We start from the raw sequence: 18,672 nt of genomic DNA, 5'->3' as shown, positions 1-18,672 counted from the left end.
GAGTTGAAGACCAGGTAGCTTAGTTTTACAGTGAAGCTTAATTGCTTAGGGATTAGGGTGTTTTTTAGGTCTATATAGGTGTTCTAAGTTGATAATGACAAGATGTGATAGATATTGATTTAAGTTCAGAAATTTAGATGCACCAAGATAGGAAAGATGTTTTCTTCAAGGCTGTCAAATACAAATAGCCAAAACATTAAGAATGTAACATGATTGTGTCATGGTTCTTTTTGCTCCAGGTAGTTTATTATATATATATGAAATAATATAAATGTTTATGTAAAATTTTTTAATTTTAAAATAAAAAAACAGACATCTATAATCTTCCTCATTTTTAATATTCTAGTCATTTTTGAGATTTGGCACCTAGTATTAGTCATGTATATTGAGAAATATAAGTGAATAATTTAGAGAGTTGCAGCAAAAACATCACTGATTGCCATCAGGACTAGTCCACAGCTCCTGGTTGTTACTTTGCATTATAGTTAATTTAGTCAAAAATTAACATTAATAAGAAAAATAAAATTTCAAATGCTACATAAAAATAGTGATTGATGGCTAATTACTTTAGGTGTAATGAAGCTAAATAAGATCTTTTGGAATTTAGCAAAGACTGCTGTGGTTTCTAAGAGTAATTTTATGACACCATAGTTGGGTTCAATACCTGAAACTTGTGAGAAATATATATTCTCCTCAATTTTCACACATACTTACACCTTCAATAATTTTCTTATACAAACAGAGGCATGGCCAGAGGGTAAGCATATTTGAGGTTTGCCCATGTGATAATAAATTTATGGCACTTAGCTTATAATTTTCACATATATTTGCTTCTGACAGATTTTCTTTTCTAATGTTTCTTCAGACTCATATTTCTGTAACTACTTAGGGATCTAAAACTTCACAAGAAGGAGGTTGTGCTAGATTCCTACCTGATATCCATGCTTGCACTTCCTTCCAATTTCTACTTCATCTATACAGAACTTCTTTTTACACATATAAATTTTTCTATGCTTCATTTAAGAATTTAAAGGTTTATCCATTGTGCTTCATACTACCTATAGTATCTTAAATGCTTCTCTCCTTTGTACGGAAACGGTTTGCTCTCCTGAGACAAGCCATCGGAAAGCCATAACATGCTTAGGAACTGTGGCCTAGAGTAAAGTCCTTAGGTGATGGTTGGCATAGCATTTCAGGGTACCAGAAGATCCCTATCATCTCCTATGTTGATTTTGTTTATTCGGTATGAGGTGCACAGCTTTGCTCACCTACAAATTTCCGCCATGACAGTGCCTGGCCATAGATCCAAAGCTAGAATAGAACCTCAAAGCGCAAGAGGCAACATACATCTTTGTACTTTATGATGATTGTCCTGGGCACTTTTTGAAAATGTAGAACGGTGATTAACATGCTCCCTTTCTATCCATAGCATATAAATGTCATTTTAAAATGATTTCTTTCCAGGTAAACTTAAGATGAAACAGTTACCTGTTTCCATCTCCATGTTTCCTTTTTAATTCCAGAACAGTTAGGGGATATGATGATTCTCCCAACTGGGCTTCCTTCCCTTATGAAAGTGCTTTATACATCCACATAATGAAAACTCATTAAGCATTACATAGACAATGAAGAGCTGAACAAAGGACTCATGTTGGAATATAGTTCTAATAACAATTTATATATTTTAACATATTAGTTCACTGTTCTGAGGTGACCCTCTGTGATGGCTACTCTTGGCTGTTAAATGTGATTCCATCAAAATTAACTAAAACTCAATTTACTGAATACATCTGTGAGAGTTTTTTTAAAAAATCATTTGAAGTGGGAAGACCCACTTTTAATCTAGATCTGTAGAGGCAGTTTATAAAATGGACATGGAAGAAAGATGCTTTCACTCTGCCTGCTGCTCTTACTCTTTTTACAAGTATATCCCGTCACTGACATGGGAGCCTACATTTTCAAGATCCCAGTGTACACTGCAGACCAACTGAGACATCCAGTTTCATGAACTGAACAACTACTGGATTCTTGGTCCTTCGTTTGTTAGACAGTTAGTGTTGCACTAGCTTGAACATGTCCTGTAAGCCACTCTAATTAAAAAAAATATATATGGAGAGATATGTTTATTTTAACAGTCTGCTCCTCCAAAGGATCCTGACTAATGTTCTCATAAACCTTTGAAATTTCATGAATTGGTGTTCATTTTACAAATGATGATTCTTACAATATTACTTTCATATCAGATCTATCCCTAAATGTGAAAACTCTGAATAAATCATAGTGATAGGTCACATATAAGTACAAATATAATCAATTGACTTTCAGTCACTGAGCTAAGGATAGATGACAGACCTTTTGAGAAAGGAATGTAGGCTTTTATTATATCTTCAAATACAAACATACACACAAGACTACTTGAGTATTGTGGTACCTGGCAGAAATCCCAGAGTTTATGAGGCTAAAGCAGGTAGACTATTAGTAGAAGGACAATTTGGGGTACAGAGCAAGATCCCATGTCCAAACAAACAAAATAAGCAGAACTTACTTGTATAACTTAGAAACCATTATCATTCTGTTATATGTCTTAATTAAAGTTTTATTGCCGTTAAGAGACACTGTGAGTGTAGCAATTCTGATAAAGGAACACATTAAATTGGGGCTGGCTTATAGTTCACAGATTTAGTCTTTTATTGGCATGGAGACACATAGGCAGATATGGTCCTGGAGAAGGAGTTGAGGGTCCTATAGCTTGATCTACGAGCAGCAGAAACTGTCAAACTAGCCCTAGTTTGAGCATAGGAGACTTTAAGGCCAAGCCCCACAGTTACATAGTTTCTCCAGCAAGGCCACACCTACTCCAACAAGGTCACACTTCCTCATAATGCTACCCACTATGGGGCAAACATTCAAACACATGCGTCTACTGGAGGCATTCCTATTCAAATCACCACACTCTCTGTTAGAGTTTTTTGTTATGTTTTGTTTGACAGGGTTTCTTTGTCAAGCCTTGGGTGTCTTGGACCTCACTTTGTAGACCAGACTAGCCTTGAACTCTGAGATCTTCCTATCTCTGCCTCCCAAGGGCTGGGATTGAAGGCATGCACCACCGTGCATGGTTCTGTGTATTCTATTTTGGTGAAAAAGATGTGTGATATAACCTAAACTACATTCAGAAGACTCTCTGTCAGCTGCAAAACAGGTCAGGTCTAGGGACCAGCTTTTAATAATATTCCAGCTGTTTCCAGAGATCAGCCTTGGAATTTCATCTCATATACAAACTTCTGTTGGTGGACTGAGTAAGGTGACTATTCAGCAATGTTTGCCATGGGTGTGAAGGAGATGGGTAAAACTTTGTGAGTGTATTTCCTGTCACTTTGTAGACTAGTTTAAATGATGTTTTTGGATCCTCTGTGCAGCCATTTGTATGTGATGATTTTCTCTTCATTAGCATGTCTTTGTATTCAATGATTTTTTTTAAAATGGCCATAAAAAACAAAGAGTATCTGTATTAAAAGTCAAAGTATGTGCCTCCATGGCTGGAGATGAAATTTAAAAAGCTATGAGAGTGACCTGTTTAGTAATTTTTACACCAGCACTCTCTTTAGAACAAAGAAAGACTCTGTGAGGAAAAACCTGGACTCCAGAAGCTCCAAATTGAAAATAATTGAAAAGAGTAAGATGTTAATTATGGTTCAAATCTGGGAAACCAGTGACATTTTCCCCGGCATATATTTTTACTTGTATGTTAGCATATGAGTTCTATAATGTATAGACTTGGAAAATGAACTTAAGTAAAAAATTCTCTATGTACTAAAACTAATGCACCTTAAAAAATGGTGTCTTTATTCTTTCTTAGAAACTGGTAAACTACTGATATATCAATACTTGTATGTTTTGCAATTACTGTACTCTTATCTTTTTTTTTACATGCCTTCCTCATTTAAATAATTTATTCATACTACGTAGTTTTCCCCTCACATATACCTTCCCATTTCCCCTCCATCCCTTTTTACCCTATTCCCTTCCCCTAGGCCTGTGACAGAAGGGAACCTCCTCCCCCGCCATATGATCACAGCCTATCAGGTCTCTAGTCTCATCTTTAATGAAATGTATTCAAATCTAAGACATATAATTCTTTTATTTCATAGATACAAATAAAATAAGATGAAATCATATACTGAAATAAGTCTTTTGAAATAATATTTTCTCTCCATATTTACATATATATGTATATATACAACTATATGAGTTTCAGAGGATAGTTACAAAAGAACAGAATAATTTAGTGTTTTTTTTTTTTCCCAATGACTTTGGAATCATGATGAGTATCTCATTTTTCTCTTTCCTGTATATGAAATAATGGTGTTACAGTAGTCTCACTTTACAAGGGAAAGAGCTGGATTCATGAACAGAAGGTTCAAGACATGTGCCAAGATGGTAAGAAATTGCAAGAGTCTATTTTAGCCCTTCTCTCCTTGATAACTTGCCTTCCTGCTATGTGCCATGAATCCTATGTTTCAAAAGAGTTCTTTGTAATATATGGGAAACAAAAATATTCCTTGTTTCTTAAGCCTTTCTATCTTCTTCTGCCATCCCCAAAAATGCTTGGATATGGCCATGGGAAGAGGTTCCCTTACAAAGAATGTTTTAAAGATAAATAGTCTTTGAGCTTCACACAAATAATTGGTAGTACTAAGGGGGATTTTATTTTCAAGTACTCAATTTAGAGTCAAGTTTTTGCCAGTGAGACAGACCTACAAAGCTGGCTGTGTGATAGTTACTTAACATGAATTCAGATTTATGCAGGCAAGTTAAGAAACACTCAAGGGGATGATCTATTTCCTTCCTACAATCCGTTGGTGTCATTTTGATAATAAAACATTCATAATGTTGACAGTCCTGGTGCCTGGACAAAAGTCAGTTCTGAAGTATCTGCTAAAATGAAAATATAGATGCTATGTCTGAAAGTGTCTTACCCTTTATAAAGGGTCACGCACTAATACCAGCATGAGTGCTGTAAAAAAAAAAAAAAAAAAACCTATCTTTGTTGGAGACCTTGAATATTTTGGTAGACTTTTTTAAAAGCAATATTCTGTCTCATCCAAGACTGACTTAGTAAGCTTGACAGGAGAAAAATTTCACTGTGTCAAGGAGCTAAAAAAGGCTGACTACGACAATCCCTCTCAAGCAATGTACTGGTGTTGACACAGAGCTGTATTATGAACTTTCTGTTTTGCTCTTTCCCTCTCTCTTTTTTCACATAAAAATATATATTTTAAAATATTCACATTCAATTTGCATTTCTCTTCCCAATGAACCTCAACTCCCTGCTGCATGTTTCAGAAGAGGAATTTAGCAGAATGCATCATTACTGTGATTATGCATTTGCACCATGGCGCTGCTTCCCATAATAGGAAAGGGATAGATAGCCTCTAGACCTGTACTTTAACTCCTCAGGATTCCTCAGTAATTAGTGGAGAATTTTCTAAGTCATATACATAAGAGAATGAAATTTCCCTATGAGTCTGAGGAGAAGTTAATTCATAAAGTATGTGCTTGCATTGGTGAAATTCTAGCATCAACCACAGAATTGAACATACAGCAAACAGAAAAACTGGACCACCTTCCCCTTACATTCAATAACAAAAGTGATGCTACACCAGCCTCTTCTTTTGTCATAAAGCAGAGGAAGAGCTGAATTGAAACTGGCATAACGTAAACATTACTAATCCTTCTACAAAGATAAGGGCTATGAGATTAATGTTCTTCCGGTTGTAGCATACTATCATTTTGAAAGGTGATCACTGAACATATGTCATTGTCAAAGGAGCCAGGCAACATTTTCGGTTTTATTAAAATTTAAGTATGTATTAGCTCATCACAATTTCATGAAATATTACAGGAATGCTTTATAAAATATAATTCATGTTGTGAATACTTACCATAAGACAATGCTTGTGGAGTACAGCATTTGAAGATTTGTGCTACTGAATTCATTAGTTTTTAATTGTACAATATATATTTATTCTTAGTGTTTATTTCTTCATCCATAGATTATAATTCTCTTGTCTAAATCCAAATCTTACCTGAAGAATCCTTGTGCTTTGGGAAAACGATTTCATCACTGTTTTACTGTGGAACAGGTGACTAACATCTTAGTCGAATACAGAACCAATAGCCATAAATGCTACTAGTTAGTATGTTATTAGGAATATGTTCTTATGATCAATGAACATTTATTTGAAGTTTTAGTATAATATAAAAATTAAATTTGAGTAAATATAAAAATTAAAAAATATAAAAAATTAAATAATGATAAGTATTTAGTGACATGAATATTTTTAGCAAAATTATAATATATGTGCTTGTGAGAAATGTTCTCAAAATGACTAATCTCTCCAAATCAGCAATGCAGTCTTCTTTTTGTCTTTCTGAAATGGTCCTCATGAGGTGCATAAGTACTTATACAATTTAAATAGTTTTTCTGCATGTATTAGAAAGGAATTCAAAATACGTAATGCAAGTATTTAAATTTGATTCTAGCCACTATCAACACATCAAAATAATATTTCTTTTTTTTGTTATTTCTTTTAAAATAATTTATTCGGGTTACATCCCGATTGTTATCCCCTCACCTGTATCTTCCTGCTCCCACTCTTCCTCCCTCCCTCTTTCACCATATTCCCCTCCCCTAGACCTGTGACAGAGGGAACCTCCCCCTCTTCCATATGACCACAGCCTATCAGGATTTATCCAGATAGCCTGCTTCCGCTTCCTATGCGTGAACAGGTCCCCCATTCCACTCATTGGAAGACATTCAGAAGCAACTTTTATTGGATAATTTTTGAAGGAATCAGAGAGGAAGAAATACTTCTTGGTGGGAAAAAAGATAAACTAGAGATTTATTAAAAAGTATTTTGTTACCTTAGGAAGTGGTTTACCTAAGTGTCTCTGTTTTTATATATGGCAAAAGAGGAATCAAATAGTTGAAAATGGAAAGCAGAATTAACAAATCAAACAAGTCTTGCCACCAAATCTAACTCTGGATATTACAGTATTCAGGGACTTTTTATCGAGAGGGGTTTGTAGGGTTCTGCTATTCAATTACAAAATCATAACTGCTGTGATATATATTTGAAATATACATGAATAAGAAAAGATATAAAAAATCTTTTCAGAAATGTTGCTATTCTTTTGCCATAAATGTAAGAACTGTAACATAAACTCCACTGTTCGGTTTCTGTATTAAAACTTGTTTTACTGAAGAAAACAAAAATGAAAACACTAAAATTCCTTAAAATCTACAAATACATTAATCAGAAGAGATTTATGTCAGCATAGAATGAATGTCTGGTACATTTTATTACATCATCAGAAATAATACACAGTTCATCCTTGAATATAATATAAGACTTTTAGGACATAGTTTAGAAATTTTATTGAATGGAGACTTGCTTCTATGGGTTCTAAATTTTACTTAATTATTGATGACTCTTTTTTAATTTTATTTCATTAATTTATTCATATTACATCTCAGTGGTTATTCTCTCCCTTGTATCCTCCCATTCCTCCCTCCCTCCCATTTTCCCCTTACTCCTCTCCCTTATGACTGTGACTGAGGGGGACTTCCTCCCCCTGTATATGCTCTTAACACTCTTTTCTTCTTTGTTCTTTTGCTTTTCTGTCTGTTTAAGAGTATGCCTTCATCATTGTGAAGATCCTAACACATACTGAACAGAGAAGGCCAATAGAGTGTGCTCAATGCATTTGTACAGTTAACACCCTGGGTCAGCCTGACTAAGGAAACTCCTAGATCATAACCTTTGTGCTCTGTCATATGCTTAATGACCAAATGAATAATTCTCATTCTATTAGGCCTAAGCTGAAACATAAAACCATGAGCTTTGTATTAACAGGTAAATACATAATATTGGAATAGTGACATAGGAAATTCAATATGAAAAATCCCCATGGTGTAAAAAGAACAGAAAGCGTGTGCATAGAAGGAAATATAGCTACCTGACCTCTACGTGATGTAATCCCATAAAACCAGCATCAGACACTGTTTAAGAAGTTATTAGGTAATGTGTATTCTATTGCCATTTCTTCTTGACATAGATCAGAAACATGACTTACAATGAAGTTTCTATATCACTGTACATAAAGAGATTGTATTCTTGCTTAAAATAATGGTCAGGGGCTAGAGATGGCTCAGCAGTTAATAATGCTTCTGTTTTTTCAAAGGGCTAATGTTTTGTTTCTAAAACCCACCTTTCAGCAGCGGAGGAAAGATGCCTGGTGAATAAGGGCACAGTGGCCTCTAATTTCAGGCCCATGGCTCCTGAAAACTTATTGGTTGTTGAAGTCTATGGGCACCTGAACTTACACAGCATACACTCACACAGAAAAGCACACACACACACACACACACACACACACACACACACACACACACACACACACAGTTTTTTTAGCAATAATACAGTAATGGCTAGGCTTGTCTTAGCAGGTTTCCATGACTAACTCTCCCATGGTCCTACCACTTAGAGATCAGTCCTCATAGGCTCTCTCAAAGCTGTGTACAATTTCACTCAAGGGACTCCAACAAGGCATATTCCACCTCAGTTGATGGTTGTGTCCAACTCTACTACAGTATTCTCCAAAACTCTAAGAATGCTTTTCTAGACATTTTCAAGAGTTTGTTTTCACGGTGTTCTTTAGGCTTCTTACCTGAAACACCTTTCCAGCTGCACTCAATCTTCTGTCTAGGTGTAAAGTGTTTCTGCCCATCCCTCATATTTATATAAGGTGTATTCTGAATAGTATACATTCTTCTTTCCATGGAGCCTCTCTTGTTGTTAAAGCACATGCAGTACTTCTTTTAAAAGTGACAAGTTCATTCTTTAAAGTCCTGAGGGTGAGAACCCACTTTGTTTAAAGTTCTCTGGGTTGAAGACTGCCATGTGCTTGTTTCCTAATATATTTGAGGCAGAGAGAACACCTGAGATTCCTTTTTATGGACTATGATTTAATTTTCCATAGTTTCACCTCCTTGAATTGAATTCCTAGGAGCCCCTCCCATCTGTGTATATTCACAGCAGACATACGAAATTAAAATTTGAAACACTGGAAGACAAAAAATTTTGTGATTTATTTCAGAAGCATATATTAACAGCAGCAGCAGCAGCAGCAGCAGCAGCAACAACAACAACAAAATTTTAAAAAGTCTTATCCATCCAGAGTGATTTGACATAGGAGATAAGAGGTCCAAAATTCTCAAACACATGAAATCATGTACTGAAGAATTTAGTATGTGGTAGATAAAATCATTTAGTCTGGTTTGGTGTTATCATCATTGATAAATAACTGCATATTCCTTAATCCTATTAAAAATGACTCAGCTCATCTTTCTAATCCATTATGATTTCTCTCCAAGATAGTGTTACTTGGGAACTCTCCCCAACTCTCTTAAGGATAATATAATAATTGTTGTAAAATAATGAATATTCATCCTTTGAAAGATTGGCTACAGATCATTGCTTCTAATTCTTCTGGATCACTCTTGCTAAAACCAAGCGTATAATATTTTCTTATTTTCTGAGAATTTTAAGGATTTCTGAGAGTTGAATTACATTCCTAAATACTGCTACCAGCTGGGGACTAAGTTGTCAAATACACAAACTATTAGTGACTGTACCATGTGTTTTACTGTTGTTGGGTTGCTTGGTTTTTTTCCTGGTATTAATTACTTAATGAAATATTCCTTACATATATCCTGGAAAGTTACTTAAACAACTCCTTCATGGCCAAATGGTCACTAGTACAAAGAAATACACCTTTAAATCAAAACTTTCTCTAAAGATAAAATTCCCTTGATATTAATTACTAACAATATTGAATAGGTATGAAGAGAGTGTATAGCAACTTCTTATCCCTGATTTTACTGGCATCTTACCTAGAGTAACAAGACAACTGAGGAAGATGTAGGAGAATACAAATAAGAAGGAAGAGTTGACAGCACCTTTACTCACAGATGAGAAGTTTGAACATAAATTACACTAAAAAATGTGTCAGGAAACTTCTATCGTTGATAAACACTTTCATCAAGTAGCAATATAAAAAGTTAACATATCTAAACCAGTAGCCTTTCTTGGGATGTTCCTTTTGGGATAGTGCCCAATTATAATTGAGTATACACCATGTAAGTCTTCCTGCATCTGGGTTAACTCACTCATTATGATCATTTCTAGTCCTATCCATTTGTCCACAAATTTCAGGATTTCCTTGTTTTTAACAGCTGAGTAGTATTCCATAGTGTAAATGTACTACAGTTTCTTTATCCATTCTTCAACTGACGGGCATGTAGGCTGTTTCCAGGTTCTGGCTATTATGAATAAGACTGCTATGAACATGGTTGAGCATGTATCCTTGTTGTGTGGCGGAGCATTTTCTGGGTATAGGCCAAGGAATGAAAGAGCTGGGTCTTGAGGAAACCCTGTTCTCAGTTTTCTGAGAAAGCATCAGATAGATTTCCAAAGTGGTTGTACAAGTTTGCGCGTAGCGCACCAGCAATGAAGGAGTGTTCCTCTTTCTTCATATCCTCGCTAGCATGTGGTGTCACTTGAATTTTTTATCTTAGTCATTGTAATGGATGGGGTAGATGTGAGGACATCTTACTGAGATACTAGGTAAGTGAAATATAGGAGATGGGGAAATAGAAGGACCCAGAGGGTCCTAGAAACCTTCAAGAAGAACATCATGATGGGTGGTTCAGGGCCCGGGGGGGGGGCGTCTCCTCAACCTATTGCACTAACCAAGGACAATACAATAGTGAATATCAAACCCCTGCTCTGATCTACCCAATGAACAGGATATTCTTCATTGTTATGTGGAGAGCAGGGACTGACTTTGACATGAACTCTGGTGCTCCATATTTGACCACTTCCCCTTGGTGGAGCAGCCTGGTGGCCCTCAAAGAAAGAACAAACAGGCTACCAAGATGAGACTTGATAGCCTATGACCATATAGTGGGGGAGGAGGTCCGCCTCGGTCATAGACCTAGGTGAGGGGAATAGGGTGAAAGAAGGAGGGAGGGAGAAAGGGAAGATACAGGTGATGGGATAACAATTGAGTTGTAATCTGAATAAATTAATAAAATGAAAATAAAAATAAAAATAAAATAACCCCCTCCCAAATAAAACAACTAAACCAGCAGCCTTCCTGTGTACAGATAACAAATAGGCTGGCTATGAACGTATTCAGTACAGTGATCCCTTTCACAATAGCCTCAAAAAATGTTCAGGTAACTGTAAAAAAGAGAAAGTCTTCTATAATAAAAACTCAAAGAAATACAAGGAAGAAGATATCACAAGATAGAACAATTCCCCATACATATAGATTGGTAGCACTAATATAGTAAAAATGGTCAACTTACCAAAAGCAATCTTCAGGTTCAACACAATACCCATCAGAATGCCACCACAATTCTTCACAAATATTTAAAGTAAAAAAATTAATCTTTTAGGTCTTTAATAATCAGGCTACGGTCTGTATAATCACAGAGGTTAGGTATTGAATAATAGACTAGGTATGAGGGAAGGATCTTCTATGGAACGGACTATATAATATATATATATATTTAAGAATGGATGAATTTGAGAAGCTACTGTTACTGGAGGAATAAATGAAAAGAGAGAGGGATAGGAAGATTATGGAAGGGAAAATTAAAGAGAAGATTTATTTGAGAGGTCATAAGGAAACCTACAAAATAAAAGCTTCTTAAACATATATTTCACATGTATTATACATACATTTCACATATATTTTTACCCGATTCTATCTGATATATATATATGTATATATAAACATATATAAATATGAAAGAAATATAAAATGGACTTTCCAAATAACAGGAGAGACAAAGTCTAAACTAGCTACCTCTCCCCTCTTCACCAACTAAAACTTCCAATTCCAGGACTTTGTTACAGCTATGGAGTTGCTGGACAGCTAAGCCCCATGGAAACCCCAAACAACCCAGCTGGTTGCCTAGGTTGATCTATACAAACTGAACATAAGGCCCTCTTGATGAGCACAACACGAACACAAACCACTAAATGTGAAGTAATCCAACCTCAGCCTACCTAGCTCCTTAAGATTGGTGTTCATACAAGAAGGTACTGTATATGCTATCAAGGGAGAAAGGCAAATGTCAATCCTATAAACCTTTATCTCACTACAGTAACCTGGTTGCACAATATACTGGTAAAATAGTGGCATAAAATCTATGGAAGTAATCAGGCACTATCTGATTGAAATAAAGGCCTCGTCCATGAGATGGAAACCATACTTGACACAGCTTGAGAGGCTAAGAACATGAGATTAGATAGGTTATATATCTGGGTTGGGGGTGGGGATGGGGAGCCAAATGCTATAATTCTAGCAAATAAACGTGGCAATAAAATGACTTCTAATAATTTGATACACCCGGAGATCAGTGTCTTACTCATCCATCATCAGAGAAGCTTCCTCCTGTAGTATATGCAAACTAATACAGAGACCCACCACTGGACAATGTGCAGAGATAAAGAGACACTGGAATGTTCCGTCCTATACAGAATTTCTTCATCATCAGGGATAAGGGAACTCTGCAGAAAAAAGATGTGGAAAATTTTAAGAGTCAAAAGGGATGGAAGACACCAAGAAAAGAGTGACTTCTAGACAGAACAGGACTGAGACACATTTGAACTAATAGAAACTGTGGCAGCACGCACAATCCCTGAACAGGTCTAAGCCAGATGATGTCCTAGCACAGGGGAAAAAAAGAACACAAGCTCCCATCCCTAACCTAGAAACCATCTCCAATTGACAAATGCTATAAAAGAAAAACAGTTTTCTCCAATGGAGTATCCTTTGGAATATAAAACATACTTAAAAATATATCCGTTATCCCATGGAAAGCATTAGATGGCCAACACAAAACGAAATAATTTGTTTTTGTTTTTGTTTGTTTGTTTGTTTTTTGTCTATTGTTTGTTTGAGAGGGTGATTTTGTCTTATATTAATTAGTTAGGGCATTTTTTTTTATTATAGATCTTTTGCATATACACTATGTTTCCACATTGGTTTTTTTTTTTTTTAAGTGGGAATTATGTGAGTGTGTGACTCTGCATCTGTAAATATTTCTTGTGGTTTTCTTTGGCTCTTTTTATTTCTGTTACCTTGTTTCTTTATATTTTGATCTAATTTGTTTGCTTTTTAGTTGTCAGTTTTCTAAAGAAATCAAATAAGAAAGCAAGTGTGTTTGTGTGGCTGGGGAGGGGGGGGAGGATTTAGGTAGTGGAGGGAGGGGAAACTGAGGCAAAAATATTGTATGAAAGAATCTATTTGCCATAAAAATTAAAATTATAGAAAAGAACAATTGCCTTGACCTTACTGTATTAACATGTTTTAGCTGTTATAGCAGAATACCATAACATATAATTGACTATATTTATTTATATTCTAAAGGCATGTAGTGTGTGTGTCTCTGTGTGTGTGTGTATTTGTGTGTGTGTGTGTGTGTGTGTGTGTGTGTGTGTGTATCCATATTAGTAAAGATAGTTCCATGCAGGTGATAGTAACCAGCATAATGTGATTTTGGGCATCTGCAACAATAAGAAGAATTATTAAACATAAGTCATTTCTTTAGCACTCACCATTGCATTTTTAAGTACTAAATATTTAAAATTAGCTTACATATTTATATATTTAACTATATTAAATAGTTTATGTATTTAATTATATAATTATATTCATATTTTAAATAATAATAATATAGATTTATGTATTTTAATGATTTTAATTATATAAGTACAAGACCAAGCCTTTTTTCCAATTCCTTTGTGTTAAAATTTACTTGCTGTGTGTGAAAGAAATCTTCTGTCTGTGCTTTTACATGGCCTTGTACCAGCACTGCAAAGTGGAGGGTACCTGAAAAGTCGAGATTAGAATGGCATTTTGCTTTGAGTCTAAAGAATGAGAGTAAATAAGTAGTTTTTGGTTGTTGTTGGTGGGTTTTTTTGCTTGTTTGTTTTGTTTTGTGTTTCAGAGACATGGTTTCTTTGTGTAGCCTTGGCTGTTCTAGACATGCTTTGTAGACCAAACTGTCCTCAAATTCACAGAGATACACTTGCTTCTGCCTCCTTGAGTACTGGGATTACATGTGTGCACCACTGCATCTGGATGAATAAGAAGTTTTAAGAGAAGACATGCTTAAATGATTCATTGAACAAGGACAGTAATTTTAGATTATTTTATTTAAAAGGCTGAGACTGTCGATAATTTTGTAACTTAATATATAAATATTCAAGTAACAAAAAATTTGTATCTGAACATTTTTGGATTCCAGATATGCCATTTTTAACTCAAATTTTAACTCTTCAATGTTAGTTCCTTACAGTTTGGGGCATATTTTCAATCTTGTCCTGAAATTTGGTGGGAATAAAATGAACGGCAATAATCACTCACTGATCTTCTTTGCTTTGCCTAAACTTTTAAAGACTCTGAACATCTGATATTAGCTAATAAACTATGTCCTTCGGGTCAAAAGATGGATTCATATAAAGGAAATATATAGAAGGAACTCAGTCCCATTCTCTGTAAACCAGCACTTATTATAAACTGTGACTGCTCATGTGTGTAATGGCTCAGGTACATTCAGTTGCATTGGTGGAACATGAATACAGGGGCATACACATTATTTCTAAAATACACTGTCTCTCACAATATATTCCACTGGAATATTTACTCCAAGTTTCATTTTGACACTCGTCTAGATTCTAGACCAGCCTAGTTTCAGAGAATAAAATTAAACTTTTCTCTTTTTTTGTTTTTTGATTTTGATTTTTGTTTTTTGAGACATGGTTTCTCTGTATAACATGCCTCACTGTCCTGGATGCCCTTTCTAGACCAGGCTGTCCTCAAACTCACAGTGATCCACCTGCCTCTACCTCCCGAGTGCTGGGATTAAAGGTGTGCACCACCATGTCTGGCTCAAATTTTCTTAATGAGCAAATGAGATCTTAAAACAACACCTCCCTACCTCCTTACCATATTAAAGATGAAGATGCAGAACTCTTGAACATATTTTCACACACAAATTCCATTTAAATAAACTACAACAAATATGAAGAAGAGGATTGATTGCTAACTTCGTGTTTTAGTCACTGTTCTATCGCTTTAAAGAGATTCCATGACTATGACAACTTTAATAAAAGAAAGCAGTTTCAGAAGTTTATCGGGGAGATGGCAGTCCACCAACAGACATGGGGCTGAAGAAATAGCTGAGAGTCATACACCTGAATCCTCAGGCAACAAGAAGAGACACTGGGTCTAACTTGGGCTTTTGAAACCTATAAGGCAACATCCAGTGACACACGCTTCCTCTAACAGAGACTCACCTACTCCACCACTTCCACTCCTCCCAACCGTTCTCGGTTAGTGCCGTTCCCTAGTTACTGATCATTTAAACATAGGAGCATCCTACGGGGCAATGCTTATCTAAACCATCATACATTTTATCCCGTGCCTATTCTCAGAGTGCTTCTGTGTGATTCTTGGTTATTTTGCCAACCTGTGACACCTTTTATAAAAACAGATGAGATGATAAAAGAGACTGTGCAGAGAAGATGAAATGAATGCTACAATTATGAGAACGTTCGATTTTAAATCTCCATCATTGGTGGGTCATGCTTGCAAAACTTTATGAGTATAGCTTGTGATGTTATTAAAAGATACAACGTCATAGGGAAAAAAATCACTGTTTCTTTGGCTCTTACCTTTTCTTCCTCCTCTTCTTCAGTGTTCCTAGAGTCTTAGTTACGGGAGTGTTTTATAGATACATCCCTTGTAACTGTTCTTCACAACTGAGCAGGTTGAATAGTCGTGATATTCTATGATGGTCTTTATCTATTACAACAAGATATTTTTTTATGATGGCAGAGGATAACATTTTTGTAGGTGTAAGACAAACATTTAGAATGAAGTTAAAGGTTATGCTTGTTTTAAAAAGTAGTTGTAGATACTTTTCCAAGATTCCTGACTTCACTGTCCTTGAGAGGTGGCTGCATTTCTACTACTAGCGTTGGTTTCTCTCTTCCTTTGTGGGTCCTAAGTATAATTAGAGAGTTGTCAATTACTGCAAAGGTGTATGTGCTGCTACTTCCCCATTAAGGTCACTGCACCATTCTTGTCATAGTTGTGGTTCACAGCCAAAATAATGCATAAGCAAGATGTTTGTTTTCCTCCTTTCAAAACTTGCATAGCCTCTCAAGGTACCATGAAAGCTAATCTTTAGGAATAAGACTTCAGGTCATTTCCACCTATGATTCCTGTTTGTCCTGTTTCTGAAGTCCATAGTTTATTCAGAAATAGGGGCAAAGCTTTCATCTTTTAAGGAACCCAAGGGCAGTGCTCATAGCTTGTATGTTTTGGGGGTCTATGTCAAAACTGACCGACAGCTCATAATAGGGCCGCTTATGTCTGGCATTGCGGTTACTGCTGAGCAGCTTTCAACATTCTGATTGCATTTTATCAGCCTTGATGAGAAAAATTTATTCAAACTGTGTGCATATTTTACACTGACTTGTGTGCATTATAGCCTTTTTATGTAAATAATTAATAGCTTGATATCTTATGCCTTCCCAGGTATTCTTCTTATTAGTTTACCTTCCTCCCTTCTTTTTCTTAATTTATCTTTTCCTTTCCTAATTATAGATCTGCTTTTTCTCCCATTAATGATCAGATCACCTGTACCTGCTATTTTTCTCTCCATTGCTCCTTCCCCTCTCTATCTGGGCAATGTCCTATTTTACATTCCTGATTTATGAAGTTACTCTAGAGTGTACTAGTGACTTCACCCTGGAGATTGGAAATGACATTTATAGAACGTGTAGAATGAAATCAAGAACACAGAGAACTGGCTGAAGTACAGTATCTGTCTTCCGAGTAAAGCCTAGATTGTGAGAGTAGATGTGGCTGAGTGCAAACCTTGAGTGTGATTGGGAAGAATCAGCCGATGTGGTACAGGGATGAAGGGTTCATGGCATGACCAATGTAGACCAGGACAATGGGTATGGGACGTGGGCTAGATCTGACTGGTTCACAGGAAGGCCTTGTTGGGTTAGGTTAGAGAGACTGGGTAAATTTGACCCTGGAACAGGAAGTGGGAGGTCTGACAGAATGAAAATATTGGCTACCATTCAGAGGAGATTTGGGGTTGGGGGTGGTAGGTCAACACTAAATTTTCTACTTGATATTTGATAAATAAACTAAAAGTAGAAAAGTGCAAATTGAACCTTATTTATTACCCTACATATATCAGGGTGGTAATGGCACATGCCTTTAATCCCAGCACAAGGGAGGCAGAAACATGCAGATCTCTGAGTTTGAGGCTAGCCTAGTCTACAAAGCTAGTTCGGGACCATCAGGGCTAAACAGAGAATCCCTGTCTTGAAAAACAAAAACAAAAATAAAAACAAAAACAAAAACAAAACCCACATACAAAAACATAAAAAAATATAGGCATTCATTAATATTTATTAACACTTTCTTATTGTAACAAAGACCAGCCTAAGAAAGAAAAGTAATTAAAATTATTTAGGTGCTGTTTTAAAGAAGAAAAATGGGTTGTACATGGTCTTTTCTCCCTTTCAAATGCATATTCAGAACATAATATTAATATGCAGAACAAGTGGCTGAATTTTTGTCATTTTATTATTACCCAGTGCTGAATATTATATTAGAGTTTATGACAGTATCATGCTTGTATTTTTATTTTTGTGTTTTATGGTTATTTATTTCAAATATGGGGCTTTTATTTAGGTCACACAAAAGGAGTAAATTAAGATTAGAAGGTCATTTGGGATGGATAGTTTTTTGTCTAGTGAAAAAAATCTAATCAAAGTTCCCTGCCTCATAGGATAGGCTTCATTATTCATTACTACAGTTAACAGATGTGTGCCTTGGTCCTCAGTTTGATGGGGATAGGAATGTTGGTCCTAAGCTTATTCCTTGGAAGCCATATGTTCCCAGGCAAAATTACTCTTTTGGCATCATTCCATCTTAGTACATAAGAAATTGGGTCAAGAAACACAACCATCTCTGGTTTATATTTTTTTGGCAGTCATAATCAAAAGAAAGTACATGTTCCAATTTCGATAAGTTATGGCTATAAATTCCCCTATGTCCAGAATAAAAAATAAATTACTTTTAGAAAACAAAATAATTATACTGAAGACCATTCTTTAAGAATGCCCTATCAAAGATAATTTGGTAACGAACTAAAGAAATGATGCCTAAAAGTATAGATAGATAAGATAAAATAGTTAGAATATCTCCAAAAAACCTCAGAAACCTCTAGAATATGGCATTTAAATATGTTTTATTATTTTAAAGATTTTTTTTGACAATTACACAGGTTAACTCCTGGTAACACCCAACCTAACTCAAAGAAGATGATGAACACTTAAGAACCTCCTTATGGAGATGGCTTCAAATGTGACAAAACAGCAATTCGGCAAAGTGTCCTCATTTTGTCCACAGACAGAATTCTGCCTAAAAATGGGCAAGCTTAGATGCAGGCAGAGTTGATGGTCAAACTCTGCCAAGACAGGTTAGCAAGTTCCCAATAGTTCC

This window comes from Acomys minous (genome assembly GCF_964271855.1).
Source record: "Acomys minous genome assembly, chromosome: 3".
Classification (NCBI taxonomy): domain Eukaryota; kingdom Metazoa; phylum Chordata; class Mammalia; order Rodentia; family Muridae; genus Acomys; species Acomys minous.
Note: the sequence above shows the minus strand (reverse complement) of the source record.